The sequence below is a fragment of the Rattus norvegicus genome, chromosome 14, assembly GCF_021556685.1.
Source record: "Rattus norvegicus strain SHRSP/BbbUtx chromosome 14, alternate assembly SHRSP_T2T, whole genome shotgun sequence".
Classification (NCBI taxonomy): domain Eukaryota; kingdom Metazoa; phylum Chordata; class Mammalia; order Rodentia; family Muridae; genus Rattus; species Rattus norvegicus.
The window spans coordinates 50,812,341-50,833,301 of record NC_141547.1 but is presented as its reverse complement, the minus strand read 5'-3'; the positions used below and the strand labels follow the sequence as shown (position 1 = coordinate 50,833,301).

The 20,961-nt window shown below is 38.3% G+C and overlaps 1 pseudogene; it reads right to left on the bottom strand.

Annotated features, from left to right (window-relative positions):
• Positions 1 to 9,930: 9,930 nt before the first annotated feature.
• On the bottom strand, positions 9,931 to 10,961 carry Wdr82-ps1 (WD repeat domain 82, pseudogene 1; annotated as a pseudogene).
• Between the last annotated feature and the right edge of the window lie 10,000 nt (positions 10,962 to 20,961).

The window sequence follows — 20,961 nt, the reverse complement described above, 5'->3', positions numbered from 1 at the left end:
ATGCCCAGACTGGAAGACAGTCTCCAGGAGTGCTGACACACCTCAACTCAGAGCACCTGTTCTCAGGAAAGACTGAAAGAAAATAGTAAAACAGTTCTTTAGGAGTGCTGACAGAGAGGCCTACACAGCAGGATCAAGTCACTCTCAGAAACAGCAAGGCAAGGAAACACCAGAGACAACCCAATGGCTAGAGACAAGCACAGGAAACTAAGCAACAGAAACCAGCCAACATGTCATCATCAGAGCCCAGTTCTCCCACCAAAGAAAGTACCAGATATCCAAGCATACCAGAAAAGCAAGATTTAGATTTAAAATCACATTTTTTGATAATGATGGAAGACTTTAAGAAAGACATAAAGAACTACCTTACAGAAATGCAGGAAAACATAAGTAAAGAAGTAGAAGACCTTAGAGTGGAAACACAAAAATCCCTGAGAGAATTACAGGAAAACACAGCCAAATAGGTAAAGGAATTGAAAATGGAAATAGAACCAATAAAGAAAGCACAAAGGGAGTCAACCCTGGAGATAAAAAACTAAGGAAGAGACAAGGAGCCATAGATACAAGCATCACTAACAGAATATAAGAGATAGAAGAGAGAATTTCGGGGCAGAAGATACCATAGAAAACATTGACACAACTGTCAAAGATAATGTAAAATGCAAAAAGCTCCTAGTCAAAAACATCCAGAAATCCAGACACAATGAGAAGATCAAACCTAAGGATAATTGATAAAGAAGAAAGTGAAGACTCCCAACCTATAGGGCCAGTAAATATATTTAACAAAATTATACAAGAAAACTTCCCTAACCTAAAAAAAGAGGTGCCCATAAAAATACAAGAAGCCTACAGACATACAAATAAATTGGACAAGAAGAGAAATTCCTCCCATCACATAATAGTTAAAACACAAAACAAAGAAAGAATATTAAAAGCAGTAAGGGAAAATGGTCAAGTGACATATAAGATCTATAAGAATTACACCAGAGTCCTCAGTAGAGTCTATGAAAGTCAGAAGATCCTAGACAGATATCATAGAGACCCTAAGAGAACACAAGTGCCAGCCCAAGTCAATATATCCAGCAAAATTCTCAAGAAACATAGATGGAGAAACCAGTATATTCCATGAAAAAACGGAATTTACACTATATCTTTCTACAAATCCAGCACTACAAAGGATACTAGACAGAAAACTCAAACAGAAGGAGAGAAACTGTACCATACAGAAAGCAAGAATATAATTTCCTTGCAATGAAATGAAAAGAGAGACAAGCAAACATAATTCCACCTCTAAAAAGGAAAATAACCGGAAGCAACAATCACTATTCTTTAATATGTCTCAACATCAATGGACTCAATTCCCCAATAAAACGACATAGTCCAACAGTCTGGATACTTAAAGAACACCCAGGAGTTTGTTGCATGCAGGAAACACACCTCAGAGACAAAGACAGACACTACCTTAGAGAAAATGGCTGGAAAACAAATTTCCAGGCAAATTGCCTGAAGAAACAATCTGGAGTTGCCATTCTAATATCAAATAAGATTGACCTTCAACCAAAAGTCTTTAAAAAAGATAAGAAAGGACACTTCAAATTCATCTAAGGAAAAATCCACTAAGATGAACTCTCAATCCTAAGTATCTATGCTCCAAATGCAAAGGCACCTACATTCATAATAGAAACCTTATGAATTCTCGCAGCACACATTGCGCCTCACAGGATAAGAGTAGGAGATTTCAACACCCCACTCTCATCAATGGACATATCATGGAAATTAAACAGAGATATAGAGAAACTAACAGAGGTTATGAAACAAATGGATATAACAGATATTTATAAAACATTCCATCATAATTCAAAATGATATTCCTTGTTCTTATCACCTCCTGGAACTTCTCCAAAATTGACAACATAATCAGTCACAGAACTCATATCTCTGAGTGCCTGCACAAAGAAACAGGAGAGAGCATATGTCAACAGCTTCACAGGACACCTAAAAAGTGTAGAGCAAAAAGAAATAAATAAACACAAGAGGAGTAGAAGGCAAGAAATAATGAAACTTAGAGGTGAAATCAACCAAGTAACAAAAAGGACTATAAAAAGAATCAATAAAACCAGGAACTGATTCTTTGAGAAAAGGAACAAGATAGTTAAACCCTTAGTCAGACTAACCAGAGGTCACCGAGATCATATCCAAATTAACAAAATCAGAAATGGAAAGGGAGACATTATGACAACCAAAAAGAGCCGAGGTCCAGATGGGTTCAGTGCAAAATTCTATCAGACCTTCACAGAAGACCTCATACCAATACTGTCTAAATTATTCCAGAAAATAGAAACCAACAGCATGACCAAATTCCTTCTATGAAGCCACAATTACTCTTACAAGAAAACTCACAAAGAACCACCTAAGAAAGAGAACTTCAGACCAATTTCCCTTATGAATATGGACACAAAAATATTCAATAAAATTCTTGGAAACTGAATCCAAGAACACATCAAAACAATCATCCATCATGATCAAGTAGGCTTCATCCCAGGTATGCAGGGATGGTTTACTATATGGAAAACCATCAACGTAATCCACTATATAAACAAACTCAAAGATAAGAATCACATGATTATTTCATTAGATGCTGAGAAAGCATTTGAAAAAATCCAACACCCCTTCATGATAAAGAAGAGAAAAGTCCCGGAAGATCAGGAACTCAAGACCCATATCTAAACCTAGTAAAATCAATGTACAGCAAACCAGTAGCTTACATCAAAGTAAAAGGAGAGAAACTTGAACTAATCCCATTGAAATCAGGGACTAGACTAGGCTGCCCACTTTCTCACTACTTACTGAATATAGTAATCTAAGTCCTAGCTAGAGCAATCAGATCAGGAAAGGTGGTCAAAGGGATATAAATTGGAAGGGAAGATATCAAAATATCACTATTTGCAGATGATATGATCATGTACTTAAGAAACCCCAAAAGTTACACTGGAGAACTACCTAACCTGATAGGCAACTTCGGCCAAGTGTCAGGGTATAAAATTAACTCAAACAAATCAGTAGCCTTCCTCTACTCAAAGTATAAGCAGGCTGAAAAAGAAATTAAAGAAATTATTCCCTTCACAATAGTAACATATAAATGAAATATCTTGGTGTGGTTTTAACCAAGCAAGTGAAAGACCTGTATGATAAGAACTTCAAGTCTCTGAAGAAAGAAATTGAGAAAAATCTCAAACAATGGAAAGATCTCACATGCTCATGGATTGGCAGGATTAATATATTAAAGATGATCATTTTGGCAAAAGCAATCTACAGATTCAATGGAATTCCCTTCAAAATTCCTAATCAATTCTTTATAGAGATAGGAAGAGCAAGTTGCAAATTCATTTGGAATAACAAAAAAAAAAACAGGACAGCAAAAGCTATACAGAACAATAAAAGAACTTCTTGGGGAATCACCATCCCTGACTTCAAGCAGTACTGCTGAACAATTGTCATAAAAACCATATGATGTTGGTACAGAGACTGGCAGATACATCAGTGGAACAGAATTGAAGACCCAAAAATGAACCCACACTCCTATGGTCACTTGATCTTTGACAAAGGAGCTAAAACCATCCAATAGAAGAAAGATAGCATTTTCAACAAATGATGCTGGTTCAACTGGAGGTCACCATGTAGAAGAGTGCATATGGATCCATTCTTATCACCATATACAAAATTTAAGTGCACATGAATCAAGGACCTCCACATGAAACCAGATTCACTCAAACTAATAGAAGAAAAGGTGGGGGAGAGTCTCAAACACATAGGCACTGGGGAAATTTTCCTGAACAAAACACCAATGGTCCATGCTTTGAGATCAAGAATCGATAAATGGGATCTGCAAAGCTTCTGTCAAAGGCAAAAGACCCCATCATTAGGACAAAACGGCAGCCAACATTTCGGGAAAAGATCTTTACCAATCAACATATGACAGAGGAGTAATATCCAAAATGTGAAAAGAACTCAAGAAGTTCCACTCCAGAGAGCCAAATAATTGTTTAAAAATGAGGTACTGGACTAAGCAAAACATTCTCAGCTGAAGATTTCCAATGGCCAAAAGGTATTTAAAGAAATGTTCAACAACCTTATTCCACAGGGATGTAAATCAAAGCAACCCTTAGATACCACCTAACACAATTGAGAATGGCTACGATAAAAAGTTCAGGTGACAGTAGATTCTGGTGAGTATGTGGAGAAAGAGGAAAACTCCTCTATTTTTGGTGGGATTGCAAAATGGTACAACCACCCTGGAAATCAGTCTTGATGTTACTCAGAAAATTGGACATTCCATTACTTGAGGACCCAGCTATATCTCTCATGGGCACATACCCAAAAGATGCTCCAACATGCAAAAGAGGAACATGCTCCACTATGTTCATAGCAGCCTTACTTATAATATCCGGAAGCTGGAAAGGATCCACGTACCTTTCAACAGAGAAATTGATTCCAAATATATGGTACATCTACCCAATGGAGTACTACTCAGCTATCAAGAACAATGACTTCATGAAATTCATATGCAATTGCAAGGAATAGAAAGTATCATCCTGTGTGAGGTAATTCAATCACACAAAAACAGTTGGTATGCACTCATCAATAAGAGGATATTAGCCAAAAACCTTGAATTATCCAAGATGCAATCCACAGACAACAGGAAACTCAAGAAGAAGGATGACCAAAATTTGGATGCTCCAACTCCTTCTTAAAGTGGGAAAAAATATTCATAGGAAGGGATATGGAAGCAAAGTTTAGAGAAGTGTCTCAAGAATTGGCCATTCAGAGACTGCCCCATGTTTCTCCATATATATATATATATATATATATATATATATATATATATATATATATATATACACACACACACACACACACACACACACACACACACACACACACACACACACACACACACAGCCACCAAATCTAGATAATATTGATGTAGCTAAAAAACACATGCTGAAAGGGGACTGATGTGTATCTCTCCTGAGAGACACAACCAGAGCATATCCAATACAGAAGTCAAAGCTAGCAGTAAACCACTGAACTGAGAATAGGGCCTCCTTAGTGAGAATTAGAGGAATGATTGAAGGACATGAGGAACTTGCAACCCCTAAAAAGAATAATGACAACCAACTAGAGTTTCCAGGGACTAAACCACTATCAAAAAATAGACATGGACTGACCCAGGGCTCCAAATGCATATGTAGCAGACAATAGCCTTGTTGCGGCACCAGTGGAAGAGGAAGTTTTGGTCCTGCCAAAGTTGGACCTCAGTGCAAGGAAATATGGGGGGCAGAAAGAGGGATGTATAGGGGGAATACACTTATGGAGGTGAGGGAACAGAGGGAATGGGGGCTTATGGACAGGAAACCATGAAGGGGAATAACATTTGAATTGTAGGTAAAGAAATATATATAATAAAAATTAAAAATAAAATTAATTGCAGTCCTGACCCACACCTTCCTATGGGGCAAATCATTACCCTGACTACTCCTCTGAAGACCAAACAGTTGAAATACCTCCCCAGAGATATGCTGCACACAGGAGAAAGAACCACCCATAGCCTGAAACCCTCCAGGAAATCCTGTGCATCCAGGGCAACAGATTTGCTGCTTGTTTGCCCCTCTGAAGATCCCACAGTCTGAAGACCTCCCAGAAGGTCTGCCAGGGTCACAGTCATCCAAGGAGACTTGCAGCAACCCATGGAAACAGGAGGCATGGTCAGAAAACCACACCAAAACCAGAGATATCCAGATAGCAAGAGCCATGCACAAGATCATAAGCAGTAGGATCCAATATACTTTGGCATCATCCGAACCAAAGTCTCCCACCCCAGCAAGCCTCGGTTACATGGACAGACATGAAAATTAGGGTACTGACCTAAAATCCTATCACATGAAGATAATGGAATTCTTTAGGAGGATATAAACAACTCACTGAAAGAAATTTTGAAAAACACAGACAAATAGGCAGAAGCTCTTAAAGAGCAAACAAATAAATCTCTTAAAGAAATACAGGAAAACATAATCATTCAGGTGAAGGAATTGAACAACGTGGTGGAAACCTAAAAAATGGAAGTAGAAACAATAAGGAAGCACAAATGAAAGCAACCCTGGAAACTGAACATCTAGGAACAAAGTCAGGAAACATAGATTCAAGCATCAACAAGAGAATACAAGAAATAGAAGAGATAGTATGTTAAGATACCTCAAAAAAAACATAAAACAAAAACTTCTAACCCAAAGGAAATCTAGGACACAATGAAAAGGCCAAATCTAGGAAGATAGGAAGACAAGAGAGTGAAGATTCCCAGGTCAAAGGACCCAAAAATGTCTTCAACAAAATAATAGAAGAAAACTTCCCCAGACTAAAAAGAGATGGTCATAAATATACAAAATGCCTATAGAATACCAAATAGATTAGACCATAAAAGAACATCAAATCATAGCATAATAATCAAAAAACTAATGCACTGAGCAAAGAAAGAATATTAGAAGTAGTAAGTGGGTAAACCCAAGGGGTATGTAAAAACAGACCTATTAGAATTTTACCAGATTTCACAACAGAGACCATAAAGGCAGAAAAGCCTGGACACAGGTCATGCAAACACTAAGAGAACACAAATAAGAGACCAGGCCACTATACACAACAAAACTCTTAATATAGATGGAGAAACTGAGATATTCCACAATAAATCAAAAATTAAACAATATCTATCTATCAATCCAGGCCTACAGAGGATTCTAAAAAGAAATCGCCAGAATAAGAATGGTGTCTACTCCAAAGAATGTCAAGATATTAATTATCTCACAATAAAATCAAAAGGAGAGACTCACATAGGAAAGAACACTGGCTATGACAGCCAAACATCAAAAACTATTTGGCGGTAGGATTGGGAGTGGAGGGTGGAGGTGTAGGTGGGGGGTGGAGCTGGACACTCAGAAGTGCAGACAGTCCTGAGAACCCACAGGTGACAATTACTTTCTGCTCACATTCCTGAGGAAACAGTCTGGTACCATTTGTGCCCTCTGGGCACAGGGATCTAGGTGCAATTAGGGGCAGGACCTTTAGGGTTTCTGCCAGCACCAAGAACTGAAACCCAGTAGTAAGGTGCACCTACACACCATAGAGCAGAGATAAGACCAACTCTTCTCCACCAAACAATCCAACTGCAGGCTTCAGGACACACAAACAAAAGAGCAGCACTCTGTTCCCAGATTTGACTGAAAGAAAACAGGTCTACAGGCATATTGACACAGGCATACAGAGAAGACAAGCCACTGTCAGAATCAGCAAGACAAGCTAACACCAGAGACAACCTGATGGCAAGAGGCAAGTGCAGGAACCCACCAAAAATGGACGACTCCTCCTCTTTTTTCATACCCTCCCCAGCATCTGCTGTCACCGGAGTTTTTTATCTCAGACATTCTAACTTGTGTGAGGTAGAATCTCAGGGCTGTTTTGATTTGCATTTCCCTGATACCTAAGGATGCTGAACATTCCTTTAGGTGTTGATCTGCCATTCATTATTCCTCAGCTGAAAATTTTTTGTTTAGCTCCATACCCCAATTTTATCTTTTTTCTTTTTAACATGGCAAAAAAAGTTTATATGTTAAGTACAAAAAGGACAAAATTGTATGTACAGTAGAATAACGACTATGTAAACACCAAAGTTTATGCACAGAGATATCTAAAGGAACATTTAACACCAAGATTAACAGTGGTACCATTCGGTAGCAAACTGGTTCTTAAAGATCTCCCAATTTTCCTTCATAAGCAGTAATTGTCAATTATAACACAGAATAATTTATTAAAAAATACCCCAGTGGCTGGTGGTTGAACAGTGCAGTGTCAGCTGTCACATATAGTGCAGCGGCTCTGGCTGATCTTTCAGAGGACAGTGAATACGTCCCAGGAACATACCCCCAAACTGCCATCTCTTCTTTCCCTCTTTCTTATTACCCTGTGACCATGTAAATTCCAGTTGCACCTTTTCCTACCAATTCAGAACTCAGGTCTGTGGACACAGGGCCCAGCAGAGGCTGTGGCCAGGAATTATGCCTTCCAAAAACATGATGCCTCAACTCTGGACACTCAGACGACTTCCTGCGGTCAGGCAAGCCACTCTACTTTCAGGCCATGCAGCCATATTCACCTACAGTTAGACATTTGCCTTCAATGGGTCTTTCGGACATGGGCTTTTAAACCCTGAAGGTAGGCAGTAACAGCTCCGGTCGCCTGGTTCCTACAGTGGTCTGCTCCAGGAAGGCAGACATTTATAGCAGGAGTGTTCAGCAGTGCTTACAGACTTCAGTATCAGTCCAATTTATTTCAGTTGGAATAACAAGTCAAAAAGTAATTGCTTAAAAAGTAGCGTTGGTGACTGGAAAGCTGTCTGCTGCTGCACAGAAGCAGTGATGGTCTGCCTGCCACCCGCTACAGCTGGGTACTCTTGGGCAAATCACAGCCTGCTGGGTCTTGATTTCTGGATGTGCAGGGATATTGCTGCATCAGTATTTGACGGCCGTTTGTCCTACTCTAAGGCTGACATGCTGGGAAGGAAAGGTCAACTGCAACTCATCTAGTCTGGGTCTAGCTAAAAGTCTCTCAGGAAAAAGCAAGAAAAAGGGCAACAGTGTAGATACAGCAGGTGACAGTGACTTATTGTTGGCCAATTAAGTTCTGACAAACTAAAAACACTGTAGTTCCAGCACCCTGTCGCTAAATGCCACAAGCCAGGCACAGAAGCCATGCAAAAGTGACTGCCACACATATACAGGTGCAGACAGAGCATAATCAGGCAAAAGATTATAACACTGTAGAGAGGGCCCCGTGGTGTGGCTTAGAGAACACAAAGGAGTCACCCAAGGCCCCCACTTAGCTGCCATGAAACAGCAAACACTAGAAGCTCTACTTCACGTTATATCCCTAAGGTTAATGGAGAAGACTAACAACTGTGGCACACAGTATCCACAAAGTCATTCTCGGCTGCAGGCTTCCCTCTCCTGCCGAATTCTTGATAAGCTAGATGAGACAGGCATATACACATACGCATTGTGCATGTCTGCACAAAGGTAAGTGGACACCCACAGTGTTCAAATACAGACAGATCAAGGGTCATATATAAAAAGGCTAAATAGAACATATAACACAGGCCTAGAGCCAGCTCTCGGGTAGGAGCTGGAGAAGAGGGGTTTCATCTGCTGACTATGTACACGATTTGTGGTGGGCAGGGAAGGAAGGCATCAGTGTAAACAACTCAGACTCATTCCACAATACTGGCCCACAGGAAAACGTGATGTGACTCAGGTACAAAAATAAACTACTACCTTCCTTTTGTACAAGCCAAGCTCGGTAGGATCCCGCACAAGAGAGACTGTGGGATTGTCTTGATGGGGGAAGTGCACCAGGCTGCTAAACCTTTTCAGCTCTCAGAATTTACCTGCTACCCCTCCCTCCCTGTCAGACTCTTGGGCCTTTGTCACCCAGCATCTAAGCCCAAGGTCTGCCCCACCCACCTGTGCAGGAATACTGACTAGCCTCCTGACAGACACAATCTTCTGTACTTGTCCTTTCTTTGACCCCAAGGTATATGAAGACTTATTTTTGTAAATGTTTGGCACCTAAGAAACATGATGGTTGTGGAATAATGCCACAATTAATTACACAGGGAGACCCTGTAACAAGACATGCAGAGTGAGGGCAAGGGGTGCTGAGCTACCCTAACATCTCAAAACCAGAACCACGGCTTCCCATGCATTTCTAGGGTGAGAAGGATGTGCAGGAAGTGGTGACTTCACTGGCTCATCAGCAGCAGGTACATTCACAACTGAAGGGGTTCAGGCGTCCCACTGTGTCCTGATCTTAAGTCTAGTCACACTCTGAAGAGCCTGGCGCAGTGAGAGCTGGAAGGCTGGGTGCCAGCTGAAGCTGCAGCACCAAGGGTCCTCCTGAAGGCACTCAGCAAAGTAATCCTTTAGAGAAGATGGACAGCACATCCCTGGGAAGGCCAAGTGGGAAGATGTTCTCCAGGCCCAGTCAAATGATCAATCAAACACCGTCATCTCAGTCACCTCAGACTTTTTCCTGTTGGCCGCCCTCACTGTACAAATAGCCCAGCAGCATCAGGATCAGTCATCAATGGTGGGTAACCAGAAGGCCATGTTGGAACAGGCGCTGGCAAAGGTCATAAACTTGGGGTTGAACTGCAAACAGGTGATGGGGCCAGAGTGCTTCCCATCCAGTACAGCTACTTTTATACCACTCTCCCCATTCCACACATGGAATTTGCCATCTTCTGAACCAATCATAATAAACTGTGAATCTGGAGTAAACGAAGCTTTGAGTGTAACAGCTTTCCTATTAGCATAACCCCCAAATGTGTGCATCACCACACCCTTAAATGCGTCAATGAGGCGGATGAAGCTGCCATTGGTGGAGATGAGTATCAGTTTGCCAACGTTGCTGAACTTAAGTCCTGTCCACTCACAAGTCCGATCATATTGCATCTTAAAGGTAGCAAATGGACCCTTATCAAAAGAACAAAGGTCATAAAGTTTGACCATTTCTGAGTCGATACCTACAGCAAAAATTAACCCTTCTGGATCAAAGGAACAGACGGGTTTGCCCTGTAGATGCATGAGACCCTGGCAGTTAGGAGACCGGAGATCCCAGAGTTGAATGGTCTTATCAAGAGACCCAGAAATGAAAGTGTCATCCACAGGTGATATGTACAAGGCCACCACCCTCTTGCTGTGTCCAGGAAAGTATCTGATGTATTTATTGTCATGCAAGAACAAGTAACGAATAGTATCGTCTATTTAGTTAGAGCTGTAAACGACTGTGTTTGCTGCATGGGTGTATCTGATGAGGTCCACACCATATTTCTTACTGTACAGGGTTCTCTTTGGTTTGCCCTCCTGGCAGTCATATAGCACGATGGAGTCATCATCACTACTGGAGATGACCGTCTCGCCATTGCATACCCCAATTTTAAGAGGGTTATTTGATTTCCTGGAGTCTAATTTCTTGAGTTCCTTGTATGTTTTGGATATTAGTCCTCTATTAAGGCATAGGATTAATAAAAACCTTTTCCCAATCTGTTAGTTGCTGTTTTGTCCTAATTTCAGTGTCTTTTGCCTTACAGAAGCTTTGCAATTTTATGAAGTCCCATTTATCAATTCTTGATCATATTGCATAAGAAATTGTTCTGTTAAGGAAACTTTCCCCAGTGCCCATGTGCATGAGGTTCTTCTCTGATTTTTCTTCTATTAGTTGGAGTTTATCTGGTTTTATGTGGAGTTCCTTGTTCCACTTGAACTGAAGCTTTCTACAGAGCTATAGGAATGGATCAATTTTTTTCATCTACAAGTTGACAATGGTTGAAACAGGACCATATGTTGAAAATGCTTCCATTTTCCAATGGATGATTTTAGCTCCTTTGTCAAAGATCAAGTGACCATAGGTGTGTGAGTACCAGCCTGTTTTCTCTTGGGTCAGGAATATGGGCAGAAAGTAATTGTCTCCTGTGTGTTCTCAGGACTGTCTGCACTTCTGAGGGTCCAGCTTCCCCCTAACTTTATGAAGAATTGGACATAGTACTACTGAGGGCCCAGTTATAACACTCCTGGGCATATCCCCTGAAGCTGCTCCAACATATACCAAGGACACATGCTCTACTGTGTTCATAGCAGCCCTATTTATAATAGCCAGAAATTGGAAATAACCCAAATGTCCCTCAAAAGTGGATTGGTTACAGAAAATATGTTAAATTTATACAATGGAGTACTATTCAGCTATTAAAAACAGTGACTTAATGAAATTCATAGACAAATGGATAGAATTAGAAAATATTAGCCTGGAGAGGTAGCCCAATCACACACACACAAAATACATAGTATGCACTCACCAGTAAGTGGATATTATCCCAAAAGCTCAGATTATCCAAGATACAATCCACAGACCACATGATGCTCAAGAAGAAGTACAAAAAAAAAAGAGCAGATGCTTCAGGCTTTAGAAGGGGGAACAAAAATATTCACGGGAGGAAATACAGAGACAATGTTTGGAGAAGAGACTGAAGCAAAGGTCATCCAGCAGTTCATTTACTTATGGATCCCTCCCATATACATACAGCCACCAAACCCAGACAATATTGCTCATGCCAAGAAGTGCATGCTGACAGTTGCTTTATACTGCTGTCTCCTGAGAAGCTCTGCCAGAGCATGGCAAATACAAAGGCAGATGCTCAAAGCCAACCATTGAACTGAGAATGGAATCCACACTGGAGGTGTTAGAGAATGGTTTGGAGGAGCTGAAGGCTTTTGCCAACCCATAAGAAGAACAATATCAACCATTCAGAACACCCAGAGAATAAATCAACATTCAAAGTGTACACATGGAAAGTCCCATGTCTCCAGTTGCATATGTATCAGGAGATGGCCTTGTTGGGCCCTAATGGGAGGAGAGGACCTTGGTTCTGCCAAGGCTAAATCCCTTAGTGTAGGGGAATGTCAGGGTAGGGATGCAGGAAGGGGTAGTTAGATGCGTGGGGGAATACCCTCATAGAATATGGTAGAAGAAGAATGGGATAGAAAGGTTACAGATGGGAAACCTGGAAAGGGGATAACATTTGAAAGTAAATTTAAAATATTCTCACAAAAAGGAATAGTCCTTCTTAAAAAAACAAATTTATATCATTTTCTTAATTTTCCGTCTATCAGATTTAGAATATTTTGCTTTATACTTTAACTTTTGGAGTGCTCTAAATTTAATTTTGTTTGCAATCAGAGGTAAAGAGTGAGTCTCATCCTTCTACATGTAATTACCTAATTTTACAAGAACAATATCTTTAGGATTCTCTATTTTTTTCACTGTGTATTTCTTGGTAACATTATAAAATTCAGGCTATACATGAGTGGATTTATGTCTGTCCTGACAATTTTATGCTATTGAATAATGTATATATTTATATTAGATTAGTATGATATCTTAATTATTATAGATCTGTATTATCATGTAATAAGTAGGAGGCGTTACTTCCAGCAATGATCCTACTTTTCAGTATTCTTTTGATTTTACATTCGTCCATGTGATTACAAATTGAATGTAGTTCTATTTTTAGTTTCTGTGAAAAAGTGGATTGGTACTTACTGAAAATTATTGATTATATGATATTTTTCTAAAATAACTATTCTCAGAATATTAAACAAATACCTGAGCATGAGAAATCTTACAATTATCTGGTATCTCTTCAACTGTCCTAATTTTTAAAATAATTTTCTAACTTCTTCCAATTTTTTTCCATTTTTTGTTTATTTTTGATATGGGGCTTCTTTATGTATCAGCCATGGCCGTTTTCCGGTGAACGCCTCATTCTCTGGACTAGGCTGGCCTTGACCTCAGTGAGGTACCCCTATTTCTATCTCCCAATTGCTGAGATTAAAGATGTGCACCACCACTACTGTGTAGACATTTTATTTTTTCATTTAATTTTATATCAATTATGTTTTGCCGAATATTTTGAATGTGTTAATTTCCATGATTCCTTTTTTGATATGTTTCTCTTTTGTATAAAGGAAATGGACTTACTTTAGGAAGTTTTGTTTTTGTTTGTTATGATTTTGTTCTGCTTTTTTAAAAATATACTTTCTTTATGTGTAATAGAATCCTAATCTTCTTCAAATAATCATAATTTAGCTTCTTCCTTTCCCATTTATATTGCCTTTTCTCCCTCAAATATCCTATTGTTCTGATCAAGATTTCGTGCATTACATCTCAAATTTCCCATGATGTTTACAGTACCTGTTGTATTTTATCAAAGCATATTTCTATATCATCATTCAAGAACATTTTCACAATGTGATTTTATTTATGTGGTATATTACCCATTTTACACATTTTAAAAGATTTCTAATACACATAATTTTTTGTAATTTTTTATTGGATATTTTTATTCATGTTTCAAATGTTATTCCCTTTCCTGGTTTCCTGCCATAAGGCCCCTATCTCACCTCACTTCCCTTATTCTATGACGGCTTTCCCCCTCCCCAATCAGGCCCCTTTCCATCCCCCCTGATATTTTCCTACACTGCTGGTCCAGCTTTGGCAGGAGCAAGGGCATTTCCTTTCAGTAGTGCCCAACAAGTCCATCTTCTGCTACATATGCAGTTCAAGCCATGGATCTATCCATGTATAGACTTTGGGTTGTGGTTTCATCCCTGGGGTCTCTGGTTGGTGGTATTGTTGTTCTTACAGAGTTGCAAGCCCCTTAAGCTCCTTCAATACTTTTTCTAATTCCTCCAGTGTTTACCCTGTTCTCACTTCAGTGCTTTGCTGCTAGCATTCACCTCTGTATCAGTCATGCTCTGGCTGCATCTCTCAGGAGACAACTATATCAGGGTCCTGTCAGTATGATCTTCATGTGTTCATTAATATTTTCTAGTTTTGGTGGGTGTGGGTATATGTGTGTATATATGTGTGTACATATGTATGCTGTATACCCATGTGAGGCAGGCTCAGAATAGCCATTTCTTCAGTCTCTGCTCAGAAATTTGTCTACAAATCCCCATCTATGAATATTTCCCCCATTTTAAGAAGAGCTGAAGCATCTGCAAGTTAATCATCCTTCTTGAGTTTCATTGTGGTCTGTGAATTATATCTTGCATAATACAAGTTTTTGAGCTAATATCCAATAAGCAGTCAGTATATACCATTTTTGTTTTTCTGTGATTGGGTTAGCTCACACGGGATGATATTTTTTAATTCCATCCATTGCCCGATGAATTTCATAAAGTCATTGTTTTTGATAGCTGAATAGTATTTCACTATGAAGATGTACAATATTTTCTATAACAATTACTCTGTTGAAGAGAATCTGGGTACTTTCCAGCTACTGGATGTTATACATAAGGTTGCTGTGAACCTAATGGAGCATGTGTCTGTATTGTATGTTGGAGCATCTTTGGGTATATGACCAAGAGATATTCTGTTCAGGTATGGCATTCTCCAATTTTAATAACTGATTCTGTTACTTTAGGAGTTATGTGGATGTACAGTTGATTTATCTGTTCCCAATTTAACTTTGGTACCTGGTATTTATTGAGAAAATTGTCCATTTCCTCCATATTTTTGGATTTTGCTGAATATAATCTTCTGCAGTAAGAGCTGAAGTTGTTTTGAATTTTCTCAGATTCTGTTGTTGTCTCCACTTTCATTTATGACTTTGTTAATTCAGATACACTATCTGTGCCCTTTGATTATTCTGGCTAAGAGCTTCTGTATCTTGTTGGTTTCACAAGGAACCAGCTCTTGGTTTTGTTGACCCTTTGTATAGCCCTTTTTGTTTGTACGTGGTTGATTTCAGTCCTGAATTTGATTATTTCCTGGCTTTTACTCTTCTTGCGTATATTTGCTTCTTTATTTCTAGCACTTTTAGGTGTGCTGTCAAGCCGCTACTGCATCATCTCTCCAGTTTCTTTTCAGAAGCACTCAGAGTTTTCCTCTTAGCACTGCTTTCATTGTGTCCGATAAGTTTGTGTATGTTATGCCTTCATTATCATTAAATTCTCAAAAGTCTTTGATTTCTATCTATGTTTATTCTTACAGCCAGTTATCATTGAGTAGAGACTTGTTCAACTTCGATGTTTATGGGGACTTTCTCTTATATTTGTTGATATTGAAGACCAGCCGTAGTCTAGTGTGATCTGATAGAATGCCTGGAATTATTTCAATCTTCATGTATCTGTTGAGTCCTGTTTTATCACTGATAATATGACCAATATTGGAAAAGGTACCATGACGTGCTGAGTAATATATATGTTTTAGGAAGAAATGTTCTGTTAAATCCATTTGGTGTTTTTCTGTCAGTTTCTCTATGTCCCTGTTCAGCTTCTGTTTCCATGATCTTTCCTTTGATGAGTGAAATCTCCTCATCTTTCATGAGTGTTGAAATCTCCTACTATCATTGCGTTAGGTGCAATGTCTGCTTTGACCTTTAGTGTAGTTTCTTTTATCAATGTAGGTGTCCTTGCATTTGGAGCATAGATGTTTAGGATTGAGAGTTCACCTTGATGGATTTTTCTTTTGATGAATATGGTATCTTTCCTTATCATTTTTGATAACTTTTGGTTGAACATCGATTTTATTCTATATTAGAATGACTATTCCAGCTTTCTTCTTCAGAATATTTGCTTGTAAAATTGTATTCCTGTCTTTTACTCTGAGGTAGTGTCTGTCTCTGTCACTGAGGTTTATTTCTTTGTGCAGCAAAATGCTGGGTCCTGTTTATGCCAACAGTCTTTTAGTGTATGTCTTTTTATTGGTAAATTGATCCGATTGATGTTAAGAGATATTAAGGAATAGTGATTATTGTATCCTGTTGTTTTTGTTAGTAGAGGTGGAAAATGGGTCTTTTTTAAGTTTTTTTATTTTTATTTTTTTATTTCATTTATTCTTTTGTTTGTCTCTCTTGGATTTGTTCCTAGAAGATATTTTTCTTACTTTTTAGGGTATAGTTTCACTCCTTGTTTTAGAGTTTTCCATCTATTATCCATTGGAAGGCTGGATTTTTAGAAAGATATTGTGTAAATTTGATTTTGTTATGGGATATCTTGGTTTCTCCATCTCTGTTGAGAGTTTTGGTGGATGTAGTAGCCTGGGCTGGCATTTCTATTCTCTTAGGTTCTGCATCACATCTGCACCAGATCTTCTTCCGTTCATACTCTCTGGTGAGAAGTTGGTATAATTCTTATACATCTGCCTTTACATATTACTTGTCTTTTTCCCTAACAGTTTTAATATTCTTTCTTTGTTTTTGCTTTTGTGTTTTGAGTATTATATGAAAGGAGAAATTTCTTTTCTTGTCCAATCTATTTGGAATTTTGTACGCTTATTTTATGTTTATGGGTGTCTCTTTCTTTAGGTTAGGGAAGCTTTCTCCTATAATTTTGTTGAAAAATTTTACCGGCCTTTTAAGTGGGAGTCTTCACTCTGTTCTATACCTATTATCCAAAGGATTGATCTTCACAGTGTGTGCTGTATTTCCTGGACACTTTGGCTTAGGAACTTTTTGTATTTTACATTATCATTGAAGGTTCTGTCAATGTTTTCTATGGTATCTTCTGCCCCAGAGATTCTCCCTTCTATCTCTTGTAATCTGTTTATGATGGTTTCATTTATATCTCTTGATCTCTCTACTTGTTTTCCTATCTCCAGGGCTATCTCTCTTTGTGCATTTTATTGTTTCTATTTCCATTTTTAAATCCTGGAGGGTTTTGTTCAATACATTCACCTGTTTGGTTGTGCTTTCCTGTAATTCTTTAACAGACTTTTGTGTTTCCTCTTTAAGGGCTTCTATTTGTTTATCTGTGTTATTCTGTATTTTTAAGGGGTTTATTTATGTCTTTCTTGAAGTCCTCTATCATCATCATGGTATTAAATGCAAATTTTACTTTCCCTGTTTGTTCGGATATCGAGTATTTGATTTTGTGGGAGAGCTAGACTCCGATGATGCCAAGTAGTCTTCATTTCTGTTTCTTAGGTTACAGTGCTTACCACTTGCCATCAGATTGTCTCTTGAGTTATCTTGTCTTGCTGTTTCTGACCATGGATTTACCCTCCTGTGCATCTCTCTGTCAACATTTTTATAGATTTATTTTCTTTCCGCCAGATATGGGAACGGAAAGCTGCTCCTTATTTTGTGAGAGCTGAAGCCCCCATGTAGGTTGTTTGGTGGAGAAGAGCTGGTCTTATCTCTACTCTCATGTGTGTAGGCACTCCTTTTCAGGTCATGGATGCTATATCTTGAAAATTCCACTTATACAAGCATGTCCTATTTGGAACTCACTGAAGTCGCCTAGAAATTTTGATTCCATTGATGAAAATTTTTCTATATCCCGAAATGTCTACGTATCACTATTGCGGCATATTGGGAACTAACTGAATTCGCCAAGTAACTGACATTCGGCTCATGAAAATTTTGATAAATCTATAAAAGTACACGTATTACTAGAGCCTGCTAATGGGAACTACCTGAATTGACAAAGAAACTGTGTTTCAGTTTGTGAAAATTTTGCTGTATCTTGAATAGTACCCTGACTACAAGCACATCCTATTGGGAAGCTACTGAATTCACAATGATACTTCTGTTCGGTTCATGTAACTGATGCTATATCTTGAAAAGTACACTTGTACAAGCATGTCCTATTGGGAACTCCTTTGATTCCATTTGTGAAAATTTTTCAATATCCCGAAAAGTCCACTTATTACTATCGCGGCCTATTGGGAAGTAAGTGAATTCGCCAAGTAACGGAGATTCGGCTCGTGAAAATTTTGATAAATCTTTAAAAATACACTTATTACTAGAGCCTGCTACTGGGAACTACCTGAATTCACAAAGAAACTGTGTTTCAGTTCGTTTGAAATTTGCTGTACCCTTATTACAAGCACATCCTTTTGGGAACCTACTGAATTCAGCATGATACTTCGATTCGGTTCGTGAAAATGATGCTATAACTTGAAATGTACCCTTATAGCAAGCTTGTCTTAATGGCAACTCACTGATTTTGGAAGATACTGAGATCCCATTAATGAAAATGTTGCTAAAAATTGAAAAGTACACTTACTACAAAAACGTAGTATTGGTAACTAACAGAATCTGCGGAGTAACTGAGTTTAAGTTCGTGAAAATGTTACTATATATTCAAATGTACAGTAATTACAAGCATGTCCAACTGAGAATGCACTGAATTCACCAAGTAACTGACATTCTGTTCATGAAATTTTTGCTAAATCTTTCAAAGTACACTTACTACAAGGGCTCCTATTGAGAAGTAACTGAATTGGTGAAGTAACTAAGGTTCCACTAGTGAAAATGTTGCTATATCTTGAAAAGTACACTTATCCAAGCATGTCCTATTGGGAACTCACTGAATTCGACTACAAATTTTGATTCCATTTGTGAAAAATTTTCTATATCCCAAGAGTCCACTTATTACTATGGCGGCCCATTGGGAACTAACTGAATTCGACAATAACTGGTATTCGGCTCGTGAAAATTTTGATAAATCCTAAAAACTACACTTATTACTAGAGCCTGCTAATGGGACTACATGAATTCACAAAGAAACTGTGTTTCAGCTCGTTAAAATGTTGCTGTATCTTGAATAGTAACCTTATTACAAGCGCATCCTATTGGGAACCTACTGAATTCACCATGATATGGAGATTCTGTTCATGAAGATGTTGCTTTATCTTGAAAAGTACACTAATACAAGCATGTCCTATTGGGAACTCACTGAATTCGCCTAGAAATTTTAATTCCAATCGTGAAAATTATTCTATATCCAGATATGTCCACTTATTACTATCGCGGCCTGTCGTGCACTAACTGAATTTGCCAAGTAACTGAGATTCGGCTCGTGAAAAATTTGATAAATCTTTAAAAGTACACTTATTACTGGAGCCTGCTAATGGGAACTACCTGAATTCACAAAGAAACTGTGTTTCAGTTCGTTAAAATTTTGCTCGATCTTGAATAGTACCCTTATTACAAGTGCATACTATTGGGAATGTACAGAATTCACTGATACTTAGAGTCAGTTCGAGAGAATTATGCTATATTTTGAAAAGAACATTTATACAAGCATGTCCTATTGGGAACTCACTGAATTCGCTAGAAATTTTGATTCCATATGTGAAAATTTTTCTATATCCCGAAAAGTCCAGTTATTACTATCACGTCCTATTGGGAAGTAACTGAATTTGCCAAGTAACTGAGATTCGGCACGTGAAAATTTTAATAAATCTTTAAAAGTACACTTATTACTAGAGCCTGCTAATGGGAACTACCTGAATTCACAAAGAAACTGTGTTCACTACGTTAAAATTTTGCGGTATTTAAAGAGTACCCTCATTACATGCACATTCTATAGGGAACCTACAGAATTCACCATGATACTTTGATTCGGTTCTAGAAAATTTTGCTAAATCTTTCAAAGTACACTTATTACAAGGGCTCCTATTGAGAAGTAACTGGATTCGCGAAGAAACTAATGTTCCACTAGTGAAAATGTTGCTATATCTTGAAAAGTACACTTATACAACCGTATCCTTCTGGGAACTCATGGAATTCACCTAGAAATATTGATTCCATTTGTGAAAATTTTTCTATATCCCGAAAAGTCAAATTACTGCTATCGCGGTCTATGGGAACTAACTGAATTCACCAATAAGTGGTATTCGGCTCTTGAAAATTTTGATAAATCTTAAAAACTATTCGTATTACTAGAGCCTGCTAATGGGACTACATGAATTCACAAAGAAACTGTGTTTCAGTTCATTAAAATGTTGCTGTATCTTGAAGAGTACCCTTATTAATAGCACATCCTACTGGGAACCTACTGAATTCACCATGATACTTAGATTCGTTTCGTGAAAATTTTGCTATATCTTGAAAGCTACACTTATACAAGCATGTCCTAGTGGGAACGCCTTGAATTCGCCTAGAGATTTTGATTCCATATGTGAAAATTTTTCTATATCCCGAAAAGTCCACTTATTACTATCGCGGCCTATTGGGAAGTAACTGAATTCGACAAGTAACTGAGATTCGGCACGTGAAAATTTTGATAAATCTTTAAAAGTACACTTATTACTAGAGCCTGCTAATGGGAACTACCTCAGTTCACAAAGAAACTGTGTTTCAGTTCATTGAAATTTTGCTGTATCTAGAAGAGTACCCTCATTACATGCGAATCCTATTGGGAACCTGTTGAATTCACCAAGATACTTAGATTCGGTTCCAGAAAATTTTGCTATATCTGAAAAGTACTCTTATAACAAGAGTGTCGTATTGGCATTTTGATTCCATTTCTGAAAATTTTTCTATATCCCGAAAATTCCACTCATTACTATCAC